The sequence below is a fragment of the Triticum aestivum genome, chromosome 3D (assembly GCF_018294505.1).
Source record: "Triticum aestivum cultivar Chinese Spring chromosome 3D, IWGSC CS RefSeq v2.1, whole genome shotgun sequence".
NCBI lineage: Eukaryota > Viridiplantae > Streptophyta > Magnoliopsida > Poales > Poaceae > Triticum > Triticum aestivum.
The window spans coordinates 447,206,225-447,223,869 of record NC_057802.1 but is presented as its reverse complement, the minus strand read 5'-3'; positions in this window follow the sequence as shown (position 1 = coordinate 447,223,869).

The following is a 17,645-nucleotide window of genomic DNA, read 5'->3' as shown; positions in this document are numbered from 1 at the left end:
AGTCAGCAGAGAGCTGCCGGCTGACGAGATCTCAGCAAGACTAGTGCAACGACGAGCCGCAGCATACACAATAATCAACAGAGAGCTTGTGAAGTGCAGCGTCACTGGAGTCTTCCAGCGTTGTGTCGAGCCAGAAAAAGGAGTGGCAATCCTCAAAGACATCCACCAAGGCGAATGCGGCCACCACGCAGCCTCAAGATCCCTTGTGGCCAAGGCTTTCCGCCATGGTTTCTTCTGGCCGACTGCCTTGGAGGATGCTAAAGAAATAGTCAAGAGCTGCAGAGGATGTCAAGTTTTTAGTTCCAAGCAACACCTGCCGGCTTCTGCCCTCAAAACCATTCCCCTCACTTGGCCTTTTGCCGTCTGGGGACTGGACATGGTGGGCCCTTTCAAGACAGCCCGTGGTGGCCTGACACATCTACTTGTTGCTGTGGACAAGTTCACAAAGTGGATTGAAGCAAAGCCAATCAAGAAGCTCAATGGGCCGACTGCCGTAACATTCATCACCGACATCACTACTCGGTACGGCGTGCCGCACAGCATCATCACCGACAACGGCACGAACTTCGCCAAAGGAGCACTGACACGTTTCTACGCGACGCAGGGCATCCGACTGGACTTAGCGTCTGTTGCCCACCCGCAGTCAAACGGCCAGGTCAAGCGAGCAAATGGACTCATCCTCTCCGGCATCAAGCCCCGACTGGTTGTACCACTGGAAAGATCGGCCCGCTGCTGGCTCGAAGAGCTGCCGGCTGTCCTCTGGAGTCTGCGCACTACACCCAACAAGTCAACCGGCTTCACTCCATTCTTCCTCGTGTACGGTGCGAGGCTGTCATCCCAACAGACATCGAGTTCGACTCGCCTCGGATCACCATGTACACGGAGGAGGAAGCCAAAGAAGCAAGAGAAGACGGCGTCGACCTACTGGAAGAAGGCCGGCTGTTAGCCCTCAGCCGGTCCGCCATCTACCAGCAAGGGCTGCGCCGCTACTACAACCGCAAGGTCAAGCCAAGATCCTTCCAAGAGGGCGACCTTGTGCTCCGGCTGATCCAGCGAACAGCCGGCCAGCACAAGCTCTCGGCCCCTTGGGAAGGCCCCTTCGTCGTCAGCAAGGCACTCGGCAACGACTCCTACTACTTGATCAACGCGCAAAAACTAAGAGCACACAAGAGAGACGACTCCGGCAAGGAGTCGGAGCGACCATGGAACGCAAACCTCCTAAGATGATTTTACAGCTGAAAAGCAGTATGTATCACGCTCCCCTTTTGTATTAAGTACAAACCAACAGGCCCCCCGAACAGTACTCGGGGACTGCCTTTTATTTATCTATGAATGACGAGTGTCATATCCATGAATGTATTATTACATTTTGAATTTTTGTCCGGCACCGGGTTCGACTAGTCGGCCCGGGGACTGGCCGCCTTGAGCTATATCGAAAGTTTTTCCTACAGTCAGAAAAGTAGTGCGCCGGCTCCCGAGTCCTCTCTTGTTGAAAGTCGCAGCTCAAAGAACTGACTGTCCGACTAGCAAGAGGAAAGACAGAAAGGACGCCCACACGAAAAACGGCTAAGGAACAACGAACCTATATAGCAAAGATACGGCCTCCAAACATGCCTGCCGGCTACCAGAGCAGCCGACTGTCCGGCTTCCTAAAAAACTTAGCTTTAGTCCAGCAGAGCTAAAGTACTTCCCCCTCCCCAATCGGCCAGGCACTCCCCCGGCTACAGATTGCAGAGCAACTGTTTGACTGGGGAGGCGGCAACCAAGGGAGGGCGGCAAAGGAAAAAGCAGAAGGACAAAAAGCAAAAAGTACAAGGAAAGGCCAAATGCATAAGTCATATATACATAAAGCCGCCAACAGGCCGGCAACGGACATAAGTTCGAATACACCCAGTGGGTGGAATTGTGCGAATTTAACCAAACATTGTTCTAAAGAGTAACAAGATAGGAAAAGCAAAAGACGGCAGACTAGGGCGCAACATGGAGGCCGAGCTGGTCGGTGAAGGCGGCCTCGCCGGCTGAAGGAGTGGCCGACTAGCAGGCCCCGGCTTGACCACCACCTGCGGCAGGAGGCGTGGAGGCGCGCGACATAGTGCTGGAGGCGCGGTCAGACTGAGGCTGGTCGGCTACTCCACCAGCCGGCTCGGCGTCTTCACCCTCCTCCTCCTCCTCTTCTTCGCCCTCGTCGCTGGAGTCGATCTCCTCCGCCGAGTCCTCACCGTACTCCGGGTCCAGCCCGAACCACTCTTCCGGCTGGGCGACTCCATTGTCGTCCACCTCGGGGGCGAAGACGCTGGTGTCGGTGTAGTCGGCGATCGCCGAAGCCCGCCGAATGATGGCCGGCCGCACCGGCTCCAGCTCCGTGTCGGCTTGCTGCCGCTAGGTAGCCAACTGGTCCAGGCTCAGGCCGGGATACCAGGCCTTGACGAACTCCAGCGCCCGCCTGGCACCGGAGCGAGCCGCCGACGCCTTCCAAGCTTCGAAGCGGCCGACTGCCACCTCCAGCCAGTCGGCGGTCCGACTGGGGGTGCGAGGGACCACTTGGCCGGGCCAGAGGGCGGCCAAGACCTGCGCCCCAGCACGCTGAAGCCGGCGGAGCAGCCGGTGAGCCGGCTAGATACGAGCCTGGATCGCCAGGAGCTGTTCCTCCAGCGAGCGGCCGGCGGTTGGCGAGATCTCAAAGCCGGCCTGCCTTCGCGCTTGGCGACGGGCCTCGATGGCCTGGTTGGCGGCAGTCGAATAGCCAGGGAAATACTCTGCGCAAAGAAGAAGAAAGGAAGAAAAGAACACCAAAATCAGAAAACAAGCCAAAGTGGCAGATGGCAAGAAAGGACGGAGAGGTAGGCGGCTTACCGTCAACCAGATCTTCGATCTGGCCGTAGCCAGAGACCAGAGTCTGCCTGGCCTCAGCCCAGCCAGCCGCCTCCGTCTCGAACTCGGCCTGGAGAGTGGCTTCACGATCCTGCACAGCCTTCAGCGCCGCCTTGTGGCCTTCCTCCTGGTCGGCCAGCTTCTTGACCAGGCGGTCGCGCTCTTGCACCAAGGCGGCGAGCTCGGCATCCTTGGCACGAAGAGCAGTCTGGGACTCCCCCAGCTGTGCCCTCAGACTGGCGTTGGCCGCTGCAAAGTCGGAAGAAGAAGAAGAACAGTAAGAAATCGTCAAGGAAGATCCGACCCGACTGCTCAGCAGTCGGCCCGAATCTCGGGGACTACACCCAGTGGGTGCGCTGACGCGCCCCCACATGAGATAATGAACAAACCACGTACCTCGGCTCTCAGTAAGATTGGCGGTCTTCTGAGTCAGCTCCCGAGCCTGGGAGTTGAAGGCGGCCGCTCGAAGGTTGTGGTAGTCCTGCAAGATGGACAGAAGACCGAAGTGAGAACAAAAATAGCAAAGGCAAATCCACCAAGAAGTTCCAAGCTGCCTGCTCAGCAGCCGGCTCGGAACTCGGGGACTACACCCAGTGGGTGCGCTGACGCGCCCCCACGGAAGAAATCAAGATCAAGAAAAAAGCAAAGTGAAGAGGAAGCAAGATGGGGAATACTAACCCGGATGGCCGCCCGCGTTGCGAGGAACTCGTCGGTGAACTGCCTCAGCGCCGCGGCTTGGCTTTGGAGCCGGGTCCGGACGTCTTGTGCAGCCACGTTCACTACGGATGTCCCTCCGCCCGGCGTCCACCCCGAGGTAGCGCTGGCCGCCTTCGCATCTCGGGCCGACGAGCTGGAGCCCACGGCCGGCTGTGGCTCCGACGCAGCCTTCTGCGGCTCCGACGCGGCCTTCCCCGCACGCCGGCTTGGCGGAATCCGGACCGCCACCTCAACCCTCGCGGCCGGCTCGCCCTCCGCCGACTGTGCAGGCGGCGGGTCAGGCCGGCCACCTTGGGCCGCCCCAGTCGGAAGGGTCGGCTCCGGCGCCTTCTCCAAGATGATGACGTCGTCGCCGCTTCCCCCCAGCCCCGGCTGGTCGCCGCTGGCTCCCCCTGGCGAGGGTTCCATGTCCCCAGGCGCCATGACGCGCAACGGGGTGACCATCAAAACCTCCCCCGCCACCGCCGCGGCCTCAGCCTCTGCCTGGGCCCTGGCTGCGGCCTCGGCGAGTGCCTTCGCCGCCTCCTCCTCCCGTGCCGCCTGGGCGGCGTCCGCCTTCCGTGCCTCCGCCTCCCGTGCCTCCTGCTCCTCCCGCGCCTCCCGCGCGTTCCTTTCTGTCGCCTCCTGGAGGTCGGCGCGGGGGTCCACGCAGCGGGTGGTGCTCCCAGAGCCCCATGGCGACTCGACGACGGAGCCGGCAGTCGCCCGCTCAAGTGACAACGGAGCTCTGATCGTTGAAGAAAAAGACGAGAGTTCAAGAACCACCAAAGAAAAGAAAGAAAGAGAGTACACAAAGAAAGATTCGGACTTACGCCGACATGGTCTGCGGTTGCTTCACCACCTTGCGGAAACGAGCCGCCTTCGCGGCCGCCTCCTCCCGCCTGGTGGCTGCCGCCCCGCCTCTGGGTTTCTTCGTTCGGCTGCCGAACAAGCCCTGGGCGGCGCGACGCTTCTGACCTCCACCCCGAACAGGCTGCGCGGCGGAGGAGCCTGCGCCGCGTCCAGATGCCGACTGGCGGCGCGGGACGGCTTCGGCTTCATCGTCATCCAGCCAGTCGTCAAAGGTGGCAGTGAACCCGGAGCCGCCTGTTTCGCCGCCGGCTTGGCCTCCCCCCGGCTCGACGTCGTCGTCCATATGGACCGCCCCCAGGTCGGGGTCCTCCAGGTCATGTTCGGTCCGGTCGGGGACGAAGCGGCGCTCCGTGTCTGACCCGCCGGCCGGCCGAAGAAGAGAACCCTGTCAAAGAACAAGCCGACTAAGTTAGAGTCAGCCCAGAGGAACTCGGCAACGAAGAGAGAGAAAAAGACACAGGGAGAGCATACCGTAGGCGGCGGATTGGCTCGGCTATACGGCTCCTTGCCGAACTGCCACTCTTCGGTGAGTTTGCAGTTCGCAAGGTATTTCACCATGTAGGCGACCTCCTCGCGCGACAGATCAGATGAGGCCGGCTCTGGAGCGGAAGAACCCGGCGCGTGACGAACGCGGCCAGAAGGTCGGGCCCCGTCAGGCCATCCGACTGGACCATCACCCGCAGTCGGGTGATGGCGGCGTTTCCCGCCGGCGACAGCGTCACAGCCCGGAAGGACCACTGGGGCAGCCTGCCCGCCGGTGGGCCGGCTACGTAAGCGGGCAGGTTGATGTAGTCGCCCCGTGGAGCGATGTTCCGCACGTAGAAGTACGACTTCTGCCACTTCTTCACCGATTGGATCAGCGTGATGACGGGGAAGGGGTTGTCGGCAGCCGATCTCCGCGACGCGATGAAGGCGCCAGTATGAGCCGGCACGCCCTTAACGCGCGTGCCCAGCTTCGACTGGAAGAACTCGCCCTAGAGCTCAAGGGTGGGGAGGACGCCGAGATAGCCCTCGCACAGGGTGACGAAGGCGGACAGCAGCACCACCGCGTTGGGGGTGAGATGGTGCGGCTAGAGCTGATAGAATTCGAGCCAGGAGCGGAAGAAGGCGCTCACTGCCAGGCCGAAGCCACGCAAGAAGTGCGAGCGGAAGACCACCCGCTCGCCCTCCTGCGGCCTCGGCGAGATTTCCTTCGCCGGCGCGAGGCGGACCTCCACTTTGTCCGCGCTGGGCAGCCGCCGCGTGTCGCGGAGGAAGTCGACGTGGTCGTCATGGACGTTGGAGCCGTCCCAATCCCCGCCAAGCTGCTCTACGGTGGGAGGCATGGCGAAAGCTAGCACGGCGGCGGAGGAGCGTGCGGTGGAAGAGCGCGGCGGCGAGGCGCTGTCGCGAGAACTGGCAAGAGGAAGAAGACGGTGGAAGTAGGAGGAGCGTGCGAGGGCCTGCCGCCCTCCACCTCCCCCTACTTATAGCCTCACGAGGCCGAAGAGGCCGGACGTGGGGGGGACGTGGGATTAACTACGCCCACTCCCCCCACGTCTCGCGATTATTTCGCATAAATGCGAGCCGAAACTGCCGCACGGAACATGCGGGCGGTTTCGGGATACAAAGGATCCGCGCCTGGGCCGGGGCGCGGACGTGGCGGGCCCCCTCCCTGCGGCGACGTCCCGTCACGCGCGTGGGCTGGCAGGCTTTCCGGCCACGTGGTTCACCGACGGCCCGTGGCCGGCCCACGGCCCAGTGCACGTGCCAGCGGGCTCCCGCCCTCCAACTCCAGAAGATTTCGACTCAGGCGGCGCGCCTGACCAAGGCCGGCTCCTAACTGCCGGCTTGTCACGATAGGAAGCTGATCGAGCTTCTCAAACCCCACTCCACCTCGAAGCCCAATCAGCTTCGGGGACTACTGTCGGAGTAAATGGCCACGGGTAGTCTAACCGACTGCCCCTGGTTCTTCTGAAAAAATTATCAGGCCTTCGGGCCTCCAAGCACTCCGAGCATTGGGCCGCCTTCCCTGGCCGGCTACCTCTGAAGCCGACTCCCGGAAGGCGACCCAGCCTCACCAACTCCTCCCCAGGACGACTACGGGGTGGCCGACTCCAAGAAGCCGGCCAAGAAGGACGCCGACTCCTAGGAGCCGGCCGAGACCATAACCACCAAAGCTGTTCCCACATAACGGCGACACGACGGGGTGTGGCCACAGTGCGGCCCACTACCCCCAAAGCCCGAGGCGGGCATGGCTACAGGAGGCCGTACGGGACGGCCGTCTCCCGTGCGGCTCGGCACTATAGCCATGCTGGCCTCGACGTCACCCACGACCGACTCCCGTACGGCCCGCGGGCGGCGGGCCCCTTCAGCCAGAGAGAGGCGTGAAGGCGGCCCGGCCTTTCCCAGTCGGCCAAGAGCGTAGCCGGCCTCCAGAAGCCGGCTACTCCCTTCCTCGAAGCAGGAGCCCCATTAAGGAGACAAGACGAGGTAAGGCTACAGTGAGAGCCCCCGAGGCGGCCCACTGTAGCCACGCTTACCTCGACAAAGCCCTCGTCATCAGAGGCGCGGTTACAGTAAGCAGCCGCCGACAAGACCCTGGGCGGTGGGGCAGGCCTGTCGACCAAGTAGCCGGCAGCCGGCGGGACCCACCAGCCGGTGGGACCCAGCAGCCGGCGGAGAAGCCGGCGAGCGTAGACACTGACGGCTGGGACCAGAGCCTAGCCGGATTACCATTGTACCCCCGGGGGGTAGGCCTATATAAACCCCTCGGAGCACCCATGCAAAGGGTTGGCCTCTGAGCATAGTCCGCTTCTAAGCATAGCACACACACACACCATAGATAGAGAGAAGCAAGAGCTAGCCTTGTTCTTCTTCTCCCTTGATCTCAACAGCTCTAGGAGCGATTGTAGCTACCTTTCATCGATCTAGTGATCATGCGGAGACCCCGCAGAGCAGGACTAGGGGTGTTATCTCCTCGGAGAGCACCGAACCTGGGTAAGATCCGCCGGCGTGCATGTCTTCGCCTCATCCCGTTTCCAGGCACCGGCGACGTTTTATTGGCTCCCACAATGATAAGCCATCCCTTGGCATATGTCGCACCAACCACCCGACAATAGGCTATTTCCTCGCGGGTCCCAAATGTCAGAATCCAAATCTGTCACGGTCATGCAGCCCTTCCTATGAAAATTTACAGCCCATTTGATGTGGTAGTTGGAAATAAGTTTGTGGGTGCTGGTGGGGGTTAATCACTTGGCTTCAGTAATGCACAGTGAGCTCAAGCAGTCGGCGAGAGTGATGTTATTTCCCTTGGTTGGGATTTGTTAGTTGTTACAATATTTCACTCTAAATTAAACGAATGGCAAGCCATTTGCCTTGCTTCAAAGAAAATATGACAGTCACAGCCGAGTTGAAAAGGGCGAGAACATCTAACTCCAGCTTACAAACTGTACAAAAGCACGAGGGTTAATTGTTCATCAGGTTTACAAAAAAACCCGGGTTGAAAAGGGCAACAACATCTAACTCCAGCACTGTTTTTGGCAGTCACAGTCAAATGGATCGTCAGGTCCATAGAATGAACATCCTGGGTCGTAAAATTTACTGGATTATGACCACAATATGTTGTAAATAGAAGCCCGGCATGTTCAGAAGCTCTTTTGCCCACCCGAAACTCATTTTTTTGCTCTTCCACATACCCATCCGTCAAAACCATGCTGCTGATAAACTTAAGCCTGATGGACAATAGTAACCTCGCATTCAACAGGAAGAATGTGACAAATCTAGTGTTTGCACGGTTGGGTACATATCGTTCTAGCGTTATTGTCTTCAATCGAATCTCATGAGAAGTGAGAAAATCCCGATGCTTACGAATCCACCGATTGGTTATAACTTTCTTACCCCGTCCTGTTGCCTAAATAGACATGAAGATTGAAAACAGTTAAGGTTTAAAAAAAGGAGTGTCGAAAGAGCAACAGTTGAACGGTTAATTCTAGTACACTATATGTGGGCTTCCAATGTGCGTGAAATTATCACCTTTATATACAACTTCTCCAGACATGGAAAGCATTGCAGCAAGCCAATAATCTTGTTCAGATCAAAACTATTCATTTGGATATATAAGATCTTGACAGAATCCAGCACCATTGATAGGCCATCCATGGAGAAACTCTTCATTGAGCATAGAACATAATATTAGTACAAAATGTGTACTCCAAGATGACATGCATATAACTTATGCGCAGAAATTAAAAATGCAGCTTATGGTTACAAGTGTAGATGATAATGTAAAGTACCTGAAGAACTGTGGAGCCAAACACCATATTGAAATGAGCACAGAGATAATGTATTACACCCAAGGTCTCCAGTTTAGGCGCAGAGAGGACGGTTATTTGCAACGGTGAATAACTAGAATCAATGATCAACCTTTGAAGTGAAGGGGCATCTTGGATGATGAGCTGCCTTCCGTCAAAACAAATTCCAATTCTTACAAGGTTAGGCGACTTTATTTGGAGACAACCGATTCTAACTGTGAAAACAAGCACCTGTTGGAAATATGCCCTAGAGGCAATAATAAATGGTTATTATTATATTTCTTTGTTCATGGTAATTGTCTATTGTTCATGCTATAATTGTGTTATCCAGAAATCGTAATACATGTGTGAACACATAGACCACAACGTGTCCCTAGTAAGCCTCTAGTTGACTAGCTCGTTGATCAACAAATAGTCATGGTTTCCTGACTATGGACATTGGATGTCATTGATAACGAGATCACATCATTAGGAGAATGATGTGATGGACAAGACCCAATCCTAAGCATAGCATAAAAGATCGTGTAGTTTCGTTTGCTAGAGCTTTTCCAATGTCAAGTATCTTTTCCTTAGACCATGAGATCGTGCAACTCCCGGATACCGTAGGAGTACTTTGGGTGTGCCAAACGTCACAACGTAACTGGGTGACTATAAAGGTGCATTACGGGTATCTCCGAAAGTGTCTGTTGGGTTGGCACGGATCGAGACTGGGATTTGTCACTCCGTATGACGGAGAGGTATCTCTGGGCCCACTCGGTAATGCATCATCATAATGAGCTCAGTGTGACTAAGGCGTTAGTCACGGGATCATGCATTGCGGTACGAGTAAAGAGACTTGCCGGTAACGAGATTGAACAAGGTATTGGGATACCGACGATCGAATCTCGGGCAAGTAACATACCGATTGACAAAGGGAATTGTATACGGGATTAATTGAATCCTCGACATCGTGGTTCATCCGATGAGATCATCGTGGAACATGTGGGAGCCAATATGGGTATCCAGATCCCGCTGTTGGTTATTGACTAGAGAGGCGTCTCGGTCATGTCTGCATGTCTCCCGAACCCGTAGGGTCTACACACTTAAGGTTCGGTGACGCTAGGGTTGTAGAGATATGAGTATGCGGAAACCCAAAAGTTGTTCGGAGTCCCAGATGAGATCCCGGACGTCACGAGGAGTTCCGGAATGGTCTGGAGGTGAAGAATTATATATAGGAAGTCAAGTTTCGGCCACCGGGAAAGTTTCGGGGTCACCGGTATTGTACCGGGACCACCGGAAGGGTCCCGGGGGTCCACCGGGTGGGGCCACCTATCCCGGAGGGCCCCGTGGGCTGAAGTGGGAAGGGAACCAGCCCCTAGTGGGCTGGGGCGCCCCCCATGGGCCTCCCCCCTGCGCCTAGGGTTGGAAACCCTAGGGTGGGGGGGCGCCCCACTTGCCTTGGGGGGCAAGTCTCCCCCCTTGGCCGCCGCCCCCTCCCTTGATGGGATCTTGGCCGGCACCCCCTCCCAGGGGGCCTATATAAAGGGGGGAGGGAGGGCAGCAACATCTCAGCCTTGGGCGCCTCCCTCCTCCCCTGCAACACCTCTCTCTCTCAGAAGCTCAGCGAAGCCCTGCCGACATCCCGCTACATCTACCACCACGCCGTCGTGCTGCTGGATCTCCATCAACCTCTCCTTCCCCCTTGCTGGATCAAGAAGGAGGAGACGTCGCTGCACCGTACGTGTGTTGAACGCGGAGGTGCCGTCCGTTCGGCACTCGGTCATCGGTGATTTGAATCACGGCGAGTACGACTCCGTCAACCTCGTTCATTGGAACGCTTCCGCTCGTGATCTACAAGGGTATGTAGATGCACTCCTTTCCCCTCGTTGCTAGTATACTCCATAGATGGATCTTGGTGAGCGTAGGAAAATTTTAAAATTCTGCTACGATCCCCAACAGCACCAAGCACTCCAGGGCAGGGCAACTGGAGTGGATGATGCTGTGCAATGAGGCCTCCGATATATGAACCCGCACAAGTGAAAGTTTCTTCAGAAATGGGAGTCAAAGGTTTAGTACCAGATTGTCTGGTAGGTCGCACATCGCAAAGGTGGCGGTGTGGAGAGAGGAGGAAAACTGCGAGATGGACATCGGTGCTGAGGGCACAGGAAGATGGCGTTCAGTGTTTGGTAGGTGATTTCCAGGGGAATAGTAGAACTCAAGCAGCTGTAGTTCTGTGAATTCAGGGGATTTCAGCCAGGCGTCCACCATGCAGGGCATGGTATGCTTGCTCAGGTATCATGACGGGATGCAGAGGCTTTGAACGGAGCCCTGGTGGGAGGAGATGATGGCTCTGGGGATTTCAAAATCACTGAAGAGAGATAGCTGACGACAGTCGAGATTAAGGGGCACGACGCGCCATAGAGGGAGCCACCAAATTGAGAGGACTTGGGTGCGGCAGCAATCCTTGGTGGGGAGAAGCGAGATGATCTCCCCAAGGACGGCATCCGGGAGATCGCTGATGCGGTCCACCCGAGATTCTACGGGTTCCTGGGATCCGGCGGGGGCGGGGTCGCCGCTTCTCCCTACGCTGCCGGGTGCGGGATGTACAACAGGCGTCGCCGTTGGCGGGGGCCTCATCTTCTTGGCACTGGGGCCGGCCGACTCCATTTTCCTCGAGGGCGTCGCGTCGCGCTCACGGATTTGAGCAGAGTAGCGGATGACGAGCCTAGTTGTAGTGTGAGTGAAGAAGAAGGGGAGCTGGGGTTTTTTATAGTAGTGAGGAAGAAGGGGAGCTGGGGTTTTCTGTAGGAGTGAGGTGAGGAATTTGGGGGAACGAGTGGAGCGAGCTGACATGAGGTGGGTGGGAGTGAGGAGGAAGAAGAGCACCCAGGTTTTTTGGGGGGGCGGTGTGCTGGGTGTGGGTAGCGCCTCTCATTCAGTAAATATATGGACTTTTGAATTGATTTTACTATTTACTAGGGTGGATGGGCTGTTTTGTCTTGGACCCAGAGAAACAATTACTACTAGTACAGTGGAGACACTCTACAGCTACACAGAAAAACAATTACTACTAGTACAGTGGATACAATACCGCTTCTAGCTCCTCCTAGGTCATAGAAACGTCTCCCTCTACTGAATGCTGTTATACTTTTGTTCACCGACATGCGGGCCATGCAGCGCGCGGGCCCAAATGCCATACACCAAATTAGAAGGCAGTATGCAGGCGGAGAGTCACCCCGGTCGTAGCGCGGCAATAACGAGCCGTCGTATCACAAAACCCCACCTCCCCGCAGTCTAAGTTTGACGGACGAAGCAACCATCATTTCACTCTTCGCTGAATCCCCTTCTCCCTCACCATCTTCAAGAAAGGCAACACTCGCATCTGCCACTATTCTTCTCTCCCAACGAAGGGAAGGTAAGCGGATCCGTGATGTTGGTATATTTTCGTTCAGAGAAAAAAAGAACTTTTGCAAAGCAGTAACCGATCCTCACTCTCTTTTTTGTTTCATTGTCATTTCGATTGTGTTTTCCTTTTAGTGGTCTCCTAGTATTCGTTAGTTTCATGATGGACCAAGGAGAACCAGGCAAAGATCTGCTGATATTGGAGCTGACGCGGGAGGCCGATCCCCACGAGACAGAGAGCTCCAAGAAGATGGAGGCAGCCACCGAGCCGACCCCAGATACGCTCATGGCCACTACTGAGATGGTCAACGCCCCGTTTGAGGTTATAACCCCCGTGGCACTGCAGGAGCAGTTTTCCCCCTTCGAGGATGTGTTCCCCCTCCCCGCTAAGCTGCCCAAGGTGATTTTCTTCTTTGCCGATCTCGATTGTGGTTTTTCATCTAAGTATGTGGTGATGAATAATGCAAAATTTTATTAGCTTCGATGCCATGCTATACATAGTGGTTTAAATAACTTGTGTTTCTTATGCCGGAAAGTAATTCAGAATTTGTTTCTATTTCAATTAGAGCCCTGATGCAGACAAGGATTATGTGGTTGTACATGTCACTCGCTATGAGGCGGATGACCTGAATATACGCACTGGGAAAACAGAGTTTTTAGGCTGTTGGATCCTGGAAGCCATTTGCGCTTATACCAATGAAGAGTTGTATTCCAGCCTCACTGTTGTCAGGCGTGTTGTCCAGGGTGTATTGAAGCACAAGAAGTTCAAAGCTACTCCTTCGTTTGTGAGGCATACTGTTCTTGTCAAGCTTACGCAGGAAGATGACGTGGCATGCCTCCACAAACAAGTTTATGAGTGGCAAGGCCACAAGGTTTTCTTCATGAAGGTTCACAGGATTGAGCTGCTGCCGGACGTCCTCGATGATGTTCATGGCAAGGTCCGTCTTGTGTCCAGCCCAAATTAGATATAGGCATGAAATACTTGCCCCAGCTAGTGTTTAATAGTAGTTTGGATTGTATCTAATTATCCGAACCTTGCCTGTTATCGAGCCTCTGGGGCTAGTACTCTGTTTGAATCCGTCTATGGGAACTGCTCCTACTTTTGTGTGCCCGTGAATCATCGTAATTGTTGCCGAAACAGATGCGTCCTCACTAGTTTTATCATACGAGCAGTGTGTGTTTTGATGAAATAGAGTACTCGTTCGAGAACTGTGCGTCGACGTATACATAAGTACTTGTAAACACTGTTGGTGCTACCCCACTTGTAAGCAGTTGTGCAAAACACGACACATTGGCTAAGCTCGCTCCAACACTCGGCTATCGACCAGCTAACAATCAACAATCTGCTGTCTGACATATAAGCAACTATGTATCTTGTTACAGTGGTTCATGCAGTTAACTGAGGCCACAATGTAAATTCCAAACGTTCACACGCTAGTCCAGCGTTCATGTGGAACACTCACATTAAACTTGGCTTCATAAAAAACTTGAAAAGCATAAGTTAAGCAATTTTATACATCCCAATGATTCATAGAACATAAAAAACATATACTAGTTAATAGCAAAAGACAAAGTTGTGAGAAGGTTTACAAATTAGGAAAAAACAAGCAAGGCTTCTCTGAGCAAAGGGCCTCCCGGCAGGCTTAAATTTCCTGGAGTTCACTCTGGTTTTTTCTTGTTGCCACCAGCCAGGGTTAGGTTCTCTCATTCCACAATAACCAATTATAATTGTGTTCTCAGCTGGAATGCTGAACTGAACCATGCAGTGTACTGACCAGCTGAAAGTCTTGTGCATTCCACTAAATTTAAGCGCCGCTATTTGCAGAAATAAGCAGACCACAATGCCTCTTGTCCGCGCACCTGTCCCAAAAACCTCCGTGCAGCCATGCTAGCTTGTCCTCGGTCCATGGATGAACTGGAGGAAAGTGCATTCCGGACTAGGATGCAGATGTTTTCACTCGTCCCTGCACTGCAATCAGGAAGTAAAACATATGAATCAACTTCTTTTAGATTGCGTTGGTCATTCTACCTAGTAACTACCAATGTAGGAATACCTGGAAGACGGATGGTTAGACGACGACAACGAGGGATAGCCATCTCATTTTGCGCAGTTCTACTAAAACTGAGGTGTGTGCTTTTGATTGCGCGGATAGAAACGATACGGAAACAGACATCCCGAAACGATATGGAGACAGACATCCCTGTTTGCCCAAATACGAAATACGGTTATTTAAACAGTGACAGATATTTGCAGTGGCGTATGATTAACAGCAGCATCTATTGTGTTATAATTGGCACTAAATTGACAGTATGAAAGTGTCCTTAAGTAAGTAGCATCACATCACATCAACACTGCCACTAGATTAACATGCAGAACAATATCATTAGTATTACTGTCATGAGAGTAGCACATGGTCAGTAAATGTGCAATCAAATTTGTGCAGTTCCACTGGGATGAAGCAATGTTAGCGGTGTGAGATTTAAGTGTAACTGCAAAAACACAATTCATGGGAAATAAAGCAAGACGGAAGCACTTCATAAAATGGTGGTGGCATTGCTTCAATTTATCGACGGCACTAGACCATTACTTATAGTGACATTAGGTGGCATTGCTTAATGCTTCATGTGATTTTACATTAACGGTAGCGATATGGGCGTAGGGACAGCAGAGGCATAAAGTGGTGAGGCAGATGTGGTTGCCGAGAGCGGCAAACACTCAGGCAGCATGTCTGCATTTTTCCCATTTTTATCTCCTCGGCGACATTTTCCTATGTGAGCACAGGAAATCTAGACCTGCTCATTCTCATTTGCGTTGTCCCCCAACACCCGTCAGCCTCTTTCCTTTTTCAACCAAGAGATAGGTCCACTTCCCCCCACCCTTCGCCATCCACCATGCTTTCTTCGTCTTTTCAACCAAGAGACCGGTTGGGTAGCTAGTATCTACTACTTCCCCCCGTTTCCTCTTAGAACCAAGTCCTAGATTCATGCTACAGCTTTCCCACTTTCTTCCCTGTTTGAACCAACTCTTATAGTCGACTGTATGAACTAGCTTTACCTCTAATAATAGTAAAAGTCTAGGTGGCCTTGGAATAGCGGACGGAAGTAGAAGAAGATCCACACGAAGCCAAGTGGGGAGCTGGGGCAGTAGAGCAAGGCAGGTTTCGAAGGAATATATACCTGAGGGTCGTCGGCATGTGGCAAAGACGGCATCGGGAGGCCGCATCTTGGCCACAATACCGCAGGGAGGAAGAAGGGGTCGGAGGCCCTCCAGAGCCGGCGCTTTCTCAGAGAGAACAGCACAGCCGCCGATCAGGACGCGCGGGAAGCCGTTGGTCTCCTCCCTCGCCGCCGACGACAGCGTGAACGATGCACCTACACCCCTTCCCCGGTCGAGGTTGTCCGGCCGGATTTGTGACCAGCCGTGAGCTGAGAGAGAGTGTGGCCACCTATGTCTTGCTTAGATCTGGAGAGCATGAGAGAGTGAACGAGAGGAACCCTAGTAAAGCAAGCGCTAAGGCTCCTGCTTATATATGTAGTGGAGTGATTTTGTTGTACCAGCTTCAAAAAAATGCGCTCCTGCGTGTACCCACGAGTGGGTGTGAGAGAACTAGTACGTGCGTGCACCGCTTCTCTTCGTGAGAGTACAATATACTATGCCCAAAGAAAGTTCGCCACAAGAGTAATAGTATAAGTGTGTGACGTGTGAGCTAAAATAAAATGTGCGCAACGTCTTTTGTTTTTTAGAAGTTCTGAGGGTAGGGTGTGAAGAGCACATATGTGTGTGACGTCTACCTGCAGATAGACGGTGGGTGCGAGAGGACTCGGGAGGGTGCGTGTGCGTGAGAGAGAGGGGGCATGTATCAATGCAATGCATGTGTCCGCAAATCATTATCCGACAAATGTTCGCCACAAGCCTTTTCCTGACGAACGCCGTAAGAACCGTTAGATCGGCATCCGCAGTGTCAGTTTTGCCATGTCATTTAACAGAACAGCCACTCCTCCTACACACAAATCTTCCACGTGAGTGTTAGCAACTGCCGTATGCTCCCTCCGTTCCAAAATGCAGTGCATATAGCTTTATTGAAAATTCGAACCTTGCAAACTTTTACCGAGTTTTCGTGTACCAAAATGCACATGTAGAATACCCTGTATATATCATTTCATTCATCTTCGAGAGGTAACTATAAAGATGGGGGAGGAGTCTACAAAGAAAGACCATCGTATCACCTGCAGCAATTCCAACCATCCTTTGGTGTGGAGGAATACAATAGGAACTCTATATGATATGATTTTTATAGGATTTTTTCCTTTAGAGCCAATTGGTTCATAGGAATATATTCATATACTCCACATTTCAAAGGAAATAAACATGATATCATTTCTATAGCTTTAGAGCCACTTGGTTCATATGAATGGATTCCTATACTCCCATAATTTCAAAGGAAATAAACATTAGCGTATATTCAATAGAAAAGTTCCTATGATATGAACCAAATTACATCTCTTTTCTAATCCCTCCTCATAGGAATTGAGATACATGTCATCTTTAGATTCAATAGAAAAGTTCCTATGATGGCAACCAAATGACATCTCTTTTCCAATCCCTACTCATAGGAATTGAGATACTCCATGTCATCTCTTTCCCTACAACTTCCATGTATACATCTTATATTCCTAAATAGCTAGTACAACCCACTAGTAGCTTTTTTCCAAGACATGCAACTATGGCACAAGAACTATATAGTGTGTGAATAACTTGAAAGATGGTCGCTGGATGAAGCTAATCCGACAGTGCAGAGATGGCAAATCCGAGCACTACTGGCCGTTGGATATCATCAACATTCCACCAGATCTGCCACATGTACAATTTAGAAGACTCCATGGTTGAACTTAAGCATAATGCACAAACCTCAAAACACATGCACTTCTCCTTTGTTCTAGAATCTTCCGTATCATAATTGATTTTTTTCTAAATGAAATGCCATTATTTGTTTTTTACTTTATTCTTTACAATGCACAACCCCATGAATCTTAACATTTTGATAAAACTAATTGATTTTGAATGAGATGAACTATAAGAACTAAACGAACATCTACATCATGCACTACAGGAAACAGCTACTTTGCCGTCTGCCACGGCGGACGGCAAAGGCTCGAAAGGCGGACGGCAAAAACCTTTGCCATCAGCCGCGGACGGCAAAAGGCTCTGGCAAAGAAGGCTACGGTAAACAGCTGCTTTGCCGTCTGCTTCCTGTAGGCGGACGGCAAAGGCTCTTTGCCGTCTGCGGCGGACGGCAAAGAGGGCGGACGGCAATAATTGCGCTGTCAGTCCGTTAAGTGGCTAACGGCAGACCTTTGCCGTCCGCCGCAGACGGCAAAATTTCTCTGGTCTTTGCCGTCCGCCTTATGATGTCATCTACACGTCACTAGATGGCAGGTTCTTTGCCGTCCGCCTTATGATGTCATCTACACGTCACTAGATGGCAGGTTCTTTGCCGTCTGCCACTGATGGCAAAGTGCAGGTTCTTTGCC